The sequence below is a fragment of the Hevea brasiliensis genome, chromosome 10 (assembly GCF_030052815.1).
Source record: "Hevea brasiliensis isolate MT/VB/25A 57/8 chromosome 10, ASM3005281v1, whole genome shotgun sequence".
Lineage (NCBI taxonomy): Eukaryota > Viridiplantae > Streptophyta > Magnoliopsida > Malpighiales > Euphorbiaceae > Hevea > Hevea brasiliensis.
Genome location: NC_079502.1, coordinates 83,064,184 through 83,077,390, shown reverse-complemented (window position 1 = coordinate 83,077,390; position 13,207 = coordinate 83,064,184). Strand labels below are relative to the sequence as shown.

Sequence of the window (13,207 nt, the reverse complement as noted above, 5' to 3'; positions counted from 1 at the left end):
CTCCAAGCACAGAAAGGGGTCCTTCTCAACCTTCTGTGAGATCCTCCTCTCGTGGCGCTCAAACGTTGATGGAGTCCCTGAAGAATAACCGGACTGTTCGGGAGAACCCCGGTTTTGCCAAAGTGTTGGGGTCTTCCATCTGCCTTCGGGAGGATCGGGAAAGGCTATCCCCGGACAGCCTTGACGATATCTTGACTCGCGCCATGAGCCTGAACGTGGAGTGCCTGGTGAACCAAACCATAGTTCGGGAAAAGGCTCATCGCCTGGGCAAGGAGATCGAGAAGAAGAATCAGGAAATGGCTTCCCTCCGATCCCAACTCGCATCCACTCAGGATTACATATCTCAAGTTGAGGGGCGGGCGAAGTTCTATGAAGACAGAGTGGCCGAACAGAATCATGTTCGCCGAAGGGATCGGGCTCGTGGAAGTCGAGGCGCTCCGGGCCAACGAAGCTTCTCAGGTCGCCCAACTTATCGAGGAGCTTAAGGCGAAAGACGAGGAAATGGTGACAGGGATAGCTGGTGCCTATGTGAATGCTCACAAGGACCTCTTGGCCGAACTCTGAGCGTTACCCTAAGAGGACTTCTCTTGATGGCCGACTGCCTCAAGGCGAGGAGGAAAGCGAAGAGGAGGCCGAGGGTGAGAGAGAAAATGAGCAAAATGTAGATCAGGCTGGGGGATCTTGTACAAATTTTTGAAATGAAATGAAGTGGAATGCCCTTTTTGTTCGATGAATGGTTATGATCGGAAAATTTCTAAATTATTAAACACTTGATTGTCTGAGTATGTTGAAATAACTGAAGATGATTATTAACCTAAGTGTGAGAGATCGGAAAACACAAAGAGTATGAGATCGGTAGGGAAGAAATGCTGAACGGGACTTGATTAAAATTGGAAATTTGATTTGAACACTTAAGATCGAAATCCTCATTAAACCGGACCAAAACCTTAACTCTTAAACTTTTGAAAGGGAGATCGGCAATAAAACTGGTAAGAAAAGATCTAGTTCACTTTGTTTATACTACAACGGGTCGGAGAGATCGGTGAGCGATTTAATAGACCGGTAAGGCTCTGACTGATGTGAGGACCTAGCATTGATTTAATTCTCTGTGAGGAGAGATCGGAAATGTGACTGTCTATCAAAGAGAGATCGGAAACGTGATTAGCTGTCAAAAGGGGACTTAGTACTGAGGTCAGTTCCAAAGTTTTATTAATTTTGGGGATCGGCCAAAATATGGTGTCGACATACTTTAATCATTAATTATAATAAGACTCATATAAAATCTATTATAATTAATAATCATAATACAACCATTATATACACGATTATATTAGAACTTTTCGTAATTTAGCAAGGGATAATTTTATTCTTCCATATTAAAAACAGTTGAAACAAATTAAAAAAAAAAGTTGACACCGGGCAATTAATTAGTGTTGGAAATTAGAAGGTGAATAGGCACAATCCTTAAAAAATTACTTAGAAGAGAGATACACAGAGAAATTTTTTTTTTAAATTAAAGTGTTTGTGCATTTAATCAATTAAAAATATGAATATATATTTCTATCATTATTTTGATTAATATGTCATTTATTAATTGGTCCGATGTATACACCTGAAAGAAAAATTTTAATACACAAACACCTCAATTATAAAATAAAAATTTCAACACTCTTACATTTCATACTTAATTACAACACCTCCATATAGTAAATGATATGACTCCATAATTCTAAGTACATGAATCCATTGATGAATGACAGTAATAACATGAACTCACGTACACACTTGACAACATGCACTTAACTAGAAATCACATTAATACTAGGCTGATGTAGTTACTCTTCATTTTCCATATATATAACTATTAAGTTTATTTTCCAACATTTAGAGCACATAAATGAAAACATAAAAAATAATTCAAACCCATCTCCTGCTAATCCTCACCTTGAAGCCATGTTTCATCTGAAGAATAATGGAGACATTGGGAGACACAGGATGCCCTTCCACTGCCTGAACATGATAGTTATGGATTACGGCAGCAACCACCGTCTTCATCTGAGTGAAAGCCACTTCTTTTCCCAAACAAGTTCTTGGTCCTGCATTAAATGCTAAAAACTTGTATGATGCCTCATGCTACACCTTTCCTCCCTCAGTAATCCACCTTTCTGGCTTAAATTTCAGGCAGTCTTCTCCCCATATGGATTTCATCCTTCCCATCGCATACAAGCACAACACTATCTTCATTTCAGAATTCACTTGGTGCCCACTTGGAAGCACGTCTTCCTGGAGAGGGGCCTTGTGCTGGAATGGAACTGGTGGGTACAGCCTTAAAGATTCACAGAGTGCCCCATGAAGATAAACTAGGCTGTTTAGCTCCTGTGGATTGAATAGCCTCCAATTTTCTGCTTGATTTACTGGTACACTTGCTTTAAGCTCCTCTCTTATCTTGCTTTCTACTTGCGGATTCTTGGAAATAAGCCAGAAGAACCAAGTGAGAGCAGAACTAGTGGTGTCTTTCCCTGCCAGAACCATGTTCATAATGGTATCTCTTAGAAATTTGTCGTCGGGTTTGGATCCCATGATTTCAGCATCCTTCATATATGATGTTAACAAATCAACACCCTCTGATCCATCGTCAGGGGAAAGTGATTGATTGTTGAGTTGTTTTCTTTTCCTTGATATATATTCAGCTGATATACGATCCAGAGTTTTCCAAGCTCTTTCCATTTTCCACTCCTGTCCGATCTTTAACTTCCTCTGCGACTTCCAGAACCATTCAGGCGTGATATGCCTCCAAAACAATGTTTCCTCCGCATCATCCATGGCCTTGGAGAATTCTACTTCTGGGAAATCAATTGACAGGCATCTTGGGTTGTAGCCTATAATCAATTTGCATGTGATATCAAATGTGAACCTCTGAAACAAATCTTGCATGTCCACGACTAGCCCTCGTTCAGCTACATGCTCAAGCACTGTAACCAGCCCTTTCTCCACCATGTCTCGACTAGTCTTGTTCAAGAACTGGTGAAACCGCCGATGGTTAAACAATGCTTGAGCAAGTTTTCTTTGGTTCATCCACCTCTCTGAATCGGAATTGAAAATCCCGCGTCCCAAAACGTCAAAAATCTTGGAGAACTTGGACCCTTTAGGAAAGTTTGAGAAGTTTGAGCTCATTATGTAGTGGACGTTGGCTGGATCAACTGTGGCTAACACCTTGACGTTAGAAAACCAGGTACCTTGGTACAAAAAGGTGTGCCCACTTCGCTCAAGAACTTCTGTGAACCTCTCGTGAATTCGGCTGAGGTGGACGAGAGTATCTGGCAGCATACCTAAGATCGGCCAGTTTATGGGTTGGCCATTTTTATTGAACAAATAACGAACAACCACAAAGCTAATGACTGCTACGAAGATATGAAGAAGGATTTCTGAGGCCATTGCCTTAGCTGTGAGATCTGCTTTGAGTTTCTGGAACCAGTTTTGGCCTATATATAATACAAGAATAGCTAGCCAGTTTCAGTTAGTAAATCCAACGTCATTTTGCAGATGTATCAACCGGCTAATTATTAGGTGCACCCGGTGCACTAAAAAATAGTGCTCACTCTCTCACAGAAAGTGGGTTCTTCCTATTATATAGGAAGTGGGTCCTACATGATTATGAGAGAAGGTGTATGTGCACCGGGTGCACCTAATAATTCCTCGTATCAACCACGTATAAGAATTAGGACATTTATGTGATGCTATATATATATATATATATATATATATATATATATATATAAACTGTTAATTGATATATGTATAGTTTGAATCTGACTATTTTTTTAATGGCTTAAAATATACAAAATTTTAATAATTGTATCAATTTTGTTACACCTTTAATCAGAAGTGGAAAGCAGTGGTATATAGTCATACGCATCATACCAAATCTTTAGTAGTGGTATTAAAGCCTCCACAGAATTGTAAGGTTTTTGAATTTAAGTTTTATAATTAGGGCTAATTATAAAATAAAATAAAATATTAATATTAAAAAAAAGTTTTTCTGCACTTAATATATCATGAACACAATATATTAATATATAAATATGTGAATTTCATATATTATACATGTTATATGTGTGATAATTCGAATATAAATAAGAATTTTCTTAATATTAAATATTTTTTTTAATATTTATATTGAAAGTAACTCCGCCTAAGTAGTTTGCGCTTAGCCGGTCCCAAGCCTGGATAAAGGAAGAGGGTTGCGGTAAGTGACAACCAGCGTAAAAATTTCGTCATACCTTATGATATGGATTCAAATGATATAAACGTTGGGGCGTCCTCTACTAACGACGCGCTACATCGGAGCTCGGGTGTAGTGAGAAATATGCAAGGGTGTAGGGCATTCACCGATAGCGACGTGCCATGCCGGCGCCTGGGTGTGGTGTTAAGTGAGCAAGGGTTCCCACATCATGGACGGGTGTGGGTAAAGAAGTTAGTTGATAGGATAGATAGTAGAATAGATAGTGGAATAGAACACAAGATAGACATAGAAAACAATAGAAGATATCATAGAAAGAGACCAATTAGGAAGGAGCAGGTTAGGAGGAGGATCAGGGTTGGTACTTGGAATATTGGATCACTTACAGGAAAATTAATGGAGCTTGTGGATACCTTGGAAAGGAGAAGGGTGAATATTGCTTGCATTCAGGAGACTAAATGGATAGGAGAGAAAAGTAAGGAAGTGGGTAATTCATGGTACAAACTGTGGTTTACCGGAAAGGAGAGAAGTGGACATAATCATAGATAAGATATTGAAAGATGCACTAATAGCTGTGAAAAGAGTAGGAGATAGAATTATATTAGTAAAGCTAGTACTAGAAAGAGAAACAATAAATATAGTTGGTGCTTATGCCTCACAAATAGGACTAGACAGTGAGAGTAAACAAAGGTTTTGGGAAGATATGGATGATTTAATGCAAAGCATACCGAATGAAGAGAATGTTTTCATTGGTGGAGATTTGAATGGACATGTAGGAAGTAATAGACAAGGTTATGAGAATGTTCATGGAGGTTTTGGCTTTGGAAGTCGAAATGAGGAGGGAAAAAGTATCCTGGATTTTGCTATGGCATACGACCTAATACTAGCAAATACCTACTTTATAAAAAGAGAGTCACATTTAGTGACTTTCAAAAGTGGGCAACATAGAAGCCAAATCGACTTCTTCTTAACCAGGAAGACAAATAGAGCTCTATGCAAGGATTGCAAGGTCATTCCAGGAGAGGCTTTAACAAGTCAACATCGGTTGGTGATCTTGGATGTCAAGTTTAGGAACAATTTAAGTAAGGTCAGAAGAAATAGTGTAGCTCGAATAAAATGGTGGGAGTTCAAAGGAGTAAAGTAAATGAAATTCAAAAATGAGCTTCTCGAGTCTGAAGAATGGAAGCTGGATATGGAGGCCAATGATATGTGGATACAGATGGCATCAAAGATTAGATAAGTAGCTAGAAAAGTACTTGGAGAGTCTAAAGGGCATAAATCACCCTCAAAAGAGAGATGGTGGTGGAATGAGGAAGTACAAAAGGCAGTGAAGAGAAAAAGGGAATGGTATAAGAAATTACCTAAATGTGATAATAATGAGGCATATGAACAGTACAAGATAGCAAAGAAAGAGGCAAAAAAGGCAGTTAGTCAAGCAAGAGCATAGGCCTTTGAAAAGTTATATGAGAAACTTGGAACTAAAGAAGGGGAGAAAGATATTTATAGATTAGCAAGGAGGAGAGAAATGAAATGTCAAGATCTCAATCAAGTTAGGTGCATTAAGGATAAAGAAGAAAAAGTGTTGGTGAAAGATGAGGACATTAAAGAAAGATGGAGAAATTATTTTAATGATCTCTTTAATAATAGTCAAAATGGTAATAGCGTGAATATAGATTATAGAATAATAGAAAAGAATGTGAATTATACTAGAAGGATTAGATATTTAGAAGTAAAGGAAGCACTTAAGAGAATGAAAGTAGGTAAAGCCTGTGGACCCGATGAAATACCAATTGAAGTGTGGAAGTGTTTGGGAGATATGGGAGTGGTATGGTTAACTAAATTATTTAATAAGATTCTAAACTCAAAGAAAATGCCTGATGAATGGAGGAGGAGTATCTTAGTACCTATTTTTAAAAATAAGGGAGACATACAGAGTTGTACAAACTATAGGGAAATTAAACTCATGAGCCATACTATGAAGTTGTGGGAGAGAGTTGTGGAGCATCGACTATGTCATGATACTTCTATTTCTCTCAATTAATTTGGTTTCATGCCCAGTCGTTCAACTATGGAAGTGATTTTTCTCATTAGAAGCTTGATGGAGAAATATAGAGATGTGAAGAAAGATCTACACATGGTTTTTATTGATTTGGAGAAAGCTTATGATAGTGTTCCAAGAGATGTCTTATGGAATGCGTTAGAACAAAAGAGGGTATCTATTAGGTACATAAAAGTGTTGAAAGATATGTATGAAGGGGCAACTACTATTGTGCGCACGGTGGGAGGGGACACAAGAGATTTTCCGATCTCAATTGGATTACACCAAGGATCAGCCATAAGCCCTTACCTTTTTACATTAGTTTTAGATGAATTGACAAAACATATACAAGAGAGTATTCCTTGGTGCATGATGTTTGCGGATGATATTGTTCTGATAGATGAGACACGAGAAGGAGTCAATAGAAAACTAGAGCTTTGGAGAAGTGCTCTAGAGTCAAAGGGTTTTAAGTTAAGTAGAACAAAGACAGAATACATGCATTGCAAGTTCAGTGAATGCCAAATTGGTGATAGGGAAGGAGTTAGTTTGAATGGAGTGGTACTGTCCCAAAGTAATCACTTTAGATATCTAGGCTCAGTCCTTTAAGTAGATGGGGGATGTGAGGAGGATGTTAGTCATAGGATTAAAGCCAGATGGTTGAAGTGGAGACGTGTCACGGGAGTTTTATGTGATCGTAAGATTCCCAATAAGTTAAAAGGAAAATTTTACCGTACAGCCATACGACCGGCTATGTTATATGGTAGTGAGTGTTGGGCACTGAAAGAGTCGTATGCGTCTAAGATAATAGTTGCAGAGATGAGAATGTTAAGGTGGATGAGTGGCCATACTAGACTAGATAAAATCCGTAATGAGAGTATTAGAGAAAAGGTAGGAGTGGTGCCAATTGAAGATAAGTTGAGAGAAGGGAGATTGAGGTGGTTTGGTCATGTGAAGCCTAGACATACGGAGGCTCCAGTTAGATAAGTAGAGCGCATTAGGTTAGAGGATAGAAAGAAAAAAATGGGTAGACCTAAATTGACTTGGAGGAGAGTAGTACAACATGACTTAGAAGCATTACACATTTCTGAGGATTTAACCCAAAATCATTTAGAGTGGAGAAAGCGAATCCATATAGCCAATCCTAAATTTTTGGAATAAAAACTTAGTTGAGTATTTATATTGAAAGTGCTTTTTGACCAGTTTTTGAGAGTTAAAATTGATTTTCTTATGAGTGATATTAAAGACTTTCATATTAGTTTGGTGCATACTCTTCAGAATCTTAATTAATGAAAAATGAGAATTTTTGTTAATAAAAAAAAGCAGAGTTTATATCCTTATTAATTGTTTTAACCTATTGAGTGTAAATATTTTAAATATTTCACATTTAAGTAATAAATAACTACCATATATTTATCGAATTGAATTTGATACTTGCCTATTAGTTGAATATAATACAACTAATTATATGGACTAGATTTTTTTTTTTTTTTAAATATCATTGATGGATCAAATGTGCCAGGTATTTAAAGCCCATAAAATATAACTTGCTACAAGCTCAAACCCAAAGTAGAACCTAGGACCCATATGTACCACAACGGATTCCTAGAGGCGGGCGGGCAAGACCCGAAACCACAAACTCCACTGTTGTAGCAGAGATGCTGGTTGCTAAGAACAACTTCAGAAAGAATATTCAACAAAAGCACTCAAAGCATTAAGGGGTAGATGCAAACACTTCTTCCCAAAGCAGTTGATCAACCCAATGCAGCACTATCACCCCTTGGTAATAGGATCAAGAAACATGCAGCAACCACACAAACACCCTGGCTAAGAACTAGTGCCAGAATAAGTTCGAGAAACGGCTTGACTTGACACGAGCTTCTCAATCTCGTATAGCCCAGACAGATCTGAAGTCGATAACCACAGATGGTTAATTTCAATATTGTCAAAAAGCCAACCAAAGGGACCAAAACCCCATCAACAGAGGCTGAGTAGATGAGCCGATCTACCATGAAAACCCTCCATTGAAGCACATAATCTAGCAGACCAGCGGAAACGAATCCTTTACCAAATCTATACACAACCACCAACGGGGAAAGTGCAGACCCGTATCGATAGGTGAAGGAACCATCCCTTGCCTCAAGAGTAGAGGAGGGTAGCATATCTCACTAGAGGAATGAAACTCTTAGAGAGAACGAAAAGAAACCTCTCTCGCTGAAACAAGTCCCTATTTGGTATTGCTATCAACAGTGCTACAAGAAAAATTATTTTTTTAGATATATAAATTAAAAAATATTAAAAAATAATTTAAAATTTAATTTAATAAATTTTAATTATAAAAATAATAAAATAATATTTTTCAAACTACTTTTTTTAATCTCATTTAAAATAATATTTTTATTCGAAAAATCTGTTTAAGCACTCCAAATTCAATACTAAACCAACACTGATTATTTTTATGTACAAGAGATGCCAGTTTTCACATGTTCCATTGAAAAATCCCTTGCCATAAGTGAAAGGCAGGGTGGTTATATATATATATATATATATATATATATATATATATATATATATATATATATATAATCCACTTTTATATATAATCCACTTTTTTAGTATTTTTATCAATTTTATTCTAATTAGTAAACTTAATTCTAATTATATCCAACCTTTATATGTATATAATCCACTTTTATATGTATATAATCCACTTTTATACACTTTTATATATATATAAAAGTGGATTATATATATATATATTATTCTAATTAGTAAACTTAATTCTAATTATATCCAACCTCTATAAATTTAATTAACTTCCAACTCTATTTTTCAACTAATTCTTGGATATACATGATGATTTAACTTCACTGCTATTATTAATTTCTTCCAAATTTTATTTTAACTCATAATGCATCAAAAATTTTAGCCATTTAATCAAATTGAGCAATTTTATCCACATATTTTTCTTTATTACCATCAATTTTATAGTTGTTTGATATATTATGAGTGTCAAGATAAAACTTAAAATAAAATGTGGATGGTAGAAAAAAGATTAATCATGATAAATGTCCTTAAATTAATATTAAATTGAAATTTTGAATAAAATTGAAACTAAATTTGTAATTAGAATAAAATGAAAACAATTAAAAATATTATAAAATTGAAAATATTACAAAAAAAAGAGAGGCTTTTTAGTTCTTAAGCTTTCATACATTATTATAAATTATCATGAAGTTGAGATTTAGAAAATCCAAGACCTTAAGAGAATCAAATGAAAACGATCAAAATATTATTTATCCTAAAACTTCTATAGAAATAATTTCAAAAGAAATTCATATATCCGAACCTTAAGAAAATGAGGAGAAATCAATAACTTTTGTTAATGCAGGGAGAAATTTAAATGAAATGGCACAATAATTGGTTATAGTTTTACTTGTACTTGTGCACTTGATATTATGAAAGATAGTGAGGATCTTGAATCTCGATCTATTGAAGAATTTCAACAAAGACATGATTGGCCAAAATGGAAAGATGCAATTCAATAAGAATTGAATTCACTTACAAAACATGAAGTTTTTTGGACTTATAGTCCAAACACTAAACGGCATGAAACTAGTCAGATACAAATGGGTTTTCATGCGAAAACGAAATGAGCATAATGAAATTATAAGATATAAAAGCATGCCTTATGGCACAAGGTTTTCTGTAAAGACCTAGTATTGATTATGAAGAAACATATTCTCCTGCTATGTATACAATTACATTTTGATATCTCATTAGTTGGCAGTACAAGAAAGCCTTGAAATACATTTGAAGAATGTGGTTATAGCTTATATATATGACTCACTTGATAGTAACATCTCTATGAAAATCCGCGAAGGATTTAAATTGCTTGAAGCATATAAGTGAACTCCCAGGGAAATATATTCAATTAAGTTACAAAGATCTTTGTACAGTTTGAAGCAATTTGAGCACTTGTGGTACAATTACTTTAGTGCATATCTAGCAAAAGAATGCTATATAAATGACCCAATTTGTCCATGGGTTTTAATAAAGAAATCAGTTTCTAAATTTGTTATTATTACTGTATATGTTGATGATATAAATCTCATTAGAACTCTAGTAGAGCCCTAAAAGGTAGTGTATTATTTGAAGAAAGAATTTAAAATGAAAGATCTTAGAAAGACAAAATTTTATCTCGATCTACAAATTGAACATTTAGCATAAGGAATTTTCATTCATCAATTTACTTATACAGAAAAGATTTTGAAATAATTTTACATGGATAAAGCACACCTATTGAGTACCCTAATGATTGTTCGATCACTTGATGTGAATAAAGACTCGTTTCGGTCTCAAGAAAATGGTGAAAGACTCCTTGGTCTTGAAGTACCATATCTCAGTGCAATCGGTGTACTTATGTATCTTACCATTAGTACAAGACCGAATATAGTATTTTCTGTTAATATGCCTGCAAGATATAGTTTCACTCCTACTCGGAGAAATTGGAATGGAATCAAACATATATTCCGATATTTAAAAGGAACAATTGATATGGATTTATTTTATCCAATAAATTTAGACCAGATCTAATTAGTTATGTAGAGGCAAGGTATTTATCTGATCTAAACAAAGTAAAATCTCAAACAAGCTATTTATTCACTTATGGTGGTACAACTATATGGTAGCGATCTACAAAACAATCTATATCTGCTACTTCTTCAAATTATGCAGAAATAATAGCAATTCATGAAACAAGTTGATAATGCATTTAGCTAAGATCCATGACTCATTTTATTCAAGAGAAGTATAGCTTGTCTTATAATAACATACCCACAGTATTATATGAAGATAATGCAGCATGCATAGCCTAGTTAAAAGGAGGATTCATCAAGGGAGATAGAGCGAAACATATTTCATCAAAGTTTTTTTTTTCTTTCACACATGATCTTTAGAAGAGCGATGATATTAACGTGCAACAAATTTATGCAAGTGAAAATCTAGCAGATTTATTCACCAAGTCTCTACCCACTGCAACATTTGAGAAAATGGTGTATAAGATTGGAATGCATCAGTTTAAAGTTTTAAAAGTAGATCTTCATAAAGGGGAGTTAAAATTTTAAGTATAAAGAATACTGTACTTTTTTTTCTTCACTAGGATTTTTTTCTAGTAAGGTTTTAATGAGACACATTCTTTATATAATAGACATCCAAGGAGGAGTGTTATAAATCTATATTTATGATGGACATCCATATAGATTTTTTATGAATTTATTTATCTTTTCCATAAATTTATTTAATATCCCATTTAATATTGCGTCTCTTGGGGTATAATTTGAATGTTGTAAATAGGGTTTCCTTAACCTTATAATGATCGTCATTCTTGGACTCATCTTTTGTCCATATAATAAAATTCTCTTAATTCTCTCTCTATATGTTCTTATATTTTATTACTATTATTTTTATGATAATTTCTAATTTTCTTTTAACTCTTGTCATTAAAATAAAAATAAAATATCTTCCCCTTTTGGTTATCTTTTTATTTTACTCCAATAATTATTTTTTAGTAAATTGTGTTTATTAATCATGTGCCAATTTATATTTTTTTCATTTGAATGTTTTGTTTAATAAAAAAAATTATAGTTATCAATAAAATATTCCAATTCCATATTTAATAGTAAAAAAATCGTTAAATATAATAATAATTGTTGTTGATTAATTACTAACTAATATTATATCGCTTATTTAATTTCAACCTTTTCAATAAAAAAAGGTAGACAATTTCATTACTCAAATATCATTAATTAGCATATCAATGCAAGAGTTTGCAAGGAATCCCAAACTTTAAGACTAGCATATGAATAGGTGACTCAGAAAAGACAATAAGCTAGCTGTCATATTAGCTTGTATTCATACGAGTCGCCTGAGTAAGAAAAATTTTACAACTACAGCTTGCCACACGGATCGTCTTCCCCATGTAATTTTACGGCAAGATAAATTTTTATTTAGACATAATTTATTATGAATTTTAGATATAAATATATAAAATTTATATATTTAGTAGATAAATCTCGCATATATTTCATATCTCGAGTTAATGATGGATGAGATATGAACAAGAAAAATCTTCACAACAAAGTATATTTTTAATGAATAAATTTCAAGCATTTCCTTGCCAAAATTTCCTTGCCAAAATTGTGCTGATTGAGCCATAGCATCTTTTTTTAGCCCAATAGCTTATAATATTTGAGAAGTTTCAATTAGGGATAGCAACGAGTAGGGTATTCATGAAAATCACTCTACTCGAATTCCCGAACCCATCCTAAATCTAATTAAAATTTATTATCAACTAGCCGAACTCGTCCTAAACCCAATTGTTATTACCTGAAAAATAACCGAACCCATTTAATTTTATATATTTTGATTAATAATTTACATAAAAAATTATTTTTATTAATAATATATATTTAAAAATTTAATAATTTCATAAAATATTTAAATTCTATTTTACTTAAAATAAAATAAAAAATTTATAAATATTATTATAAAAAATATATTTTTTATAATTAATTATTTATATAAACTAGTTCCTGCAATGAATACCCAACATGCAAAATCTAAACCCGTCATGGATGCTAGTTTTCAAATCCGTCCTGAACTCGATTATGCACTACCCAACCCCTATTTATTAGAATTCGATTAGATCTGATATCTGCAAAAACCTGACCATTACCATCCCTAACTTCAATGCCATGAATAACCCATATAAATCCTTAAAAAAACAAAAATATTAAAAGAAAGATAATTGTCAAATTTTATAATTTCCCTAACTTTCTATTTTATGAAATAAGCACTTCACCATTTTAAATATACATAATTAACCCTATCTCAATCAAGTGAGTTGATATGGTAATAAAGGTAAGAATTAT

The 13,207-nt window shown here is 33.7% G+C and overlaps 1 pseudogene; it reads right to left on the bottom strand.

Moving 5' to 3' along the window:
* Nucleotides 1-1,646: 1,646 nt before the first annotated feature.
* LOC110670413 (alkane hydroxylase MAH1-like) lies at nt 1,647-3,437 on the bottom strand (annotated as a pseudogene).
* Nucleotides 3,438-13,207: the final 9,770 nt, after the last annotated feature.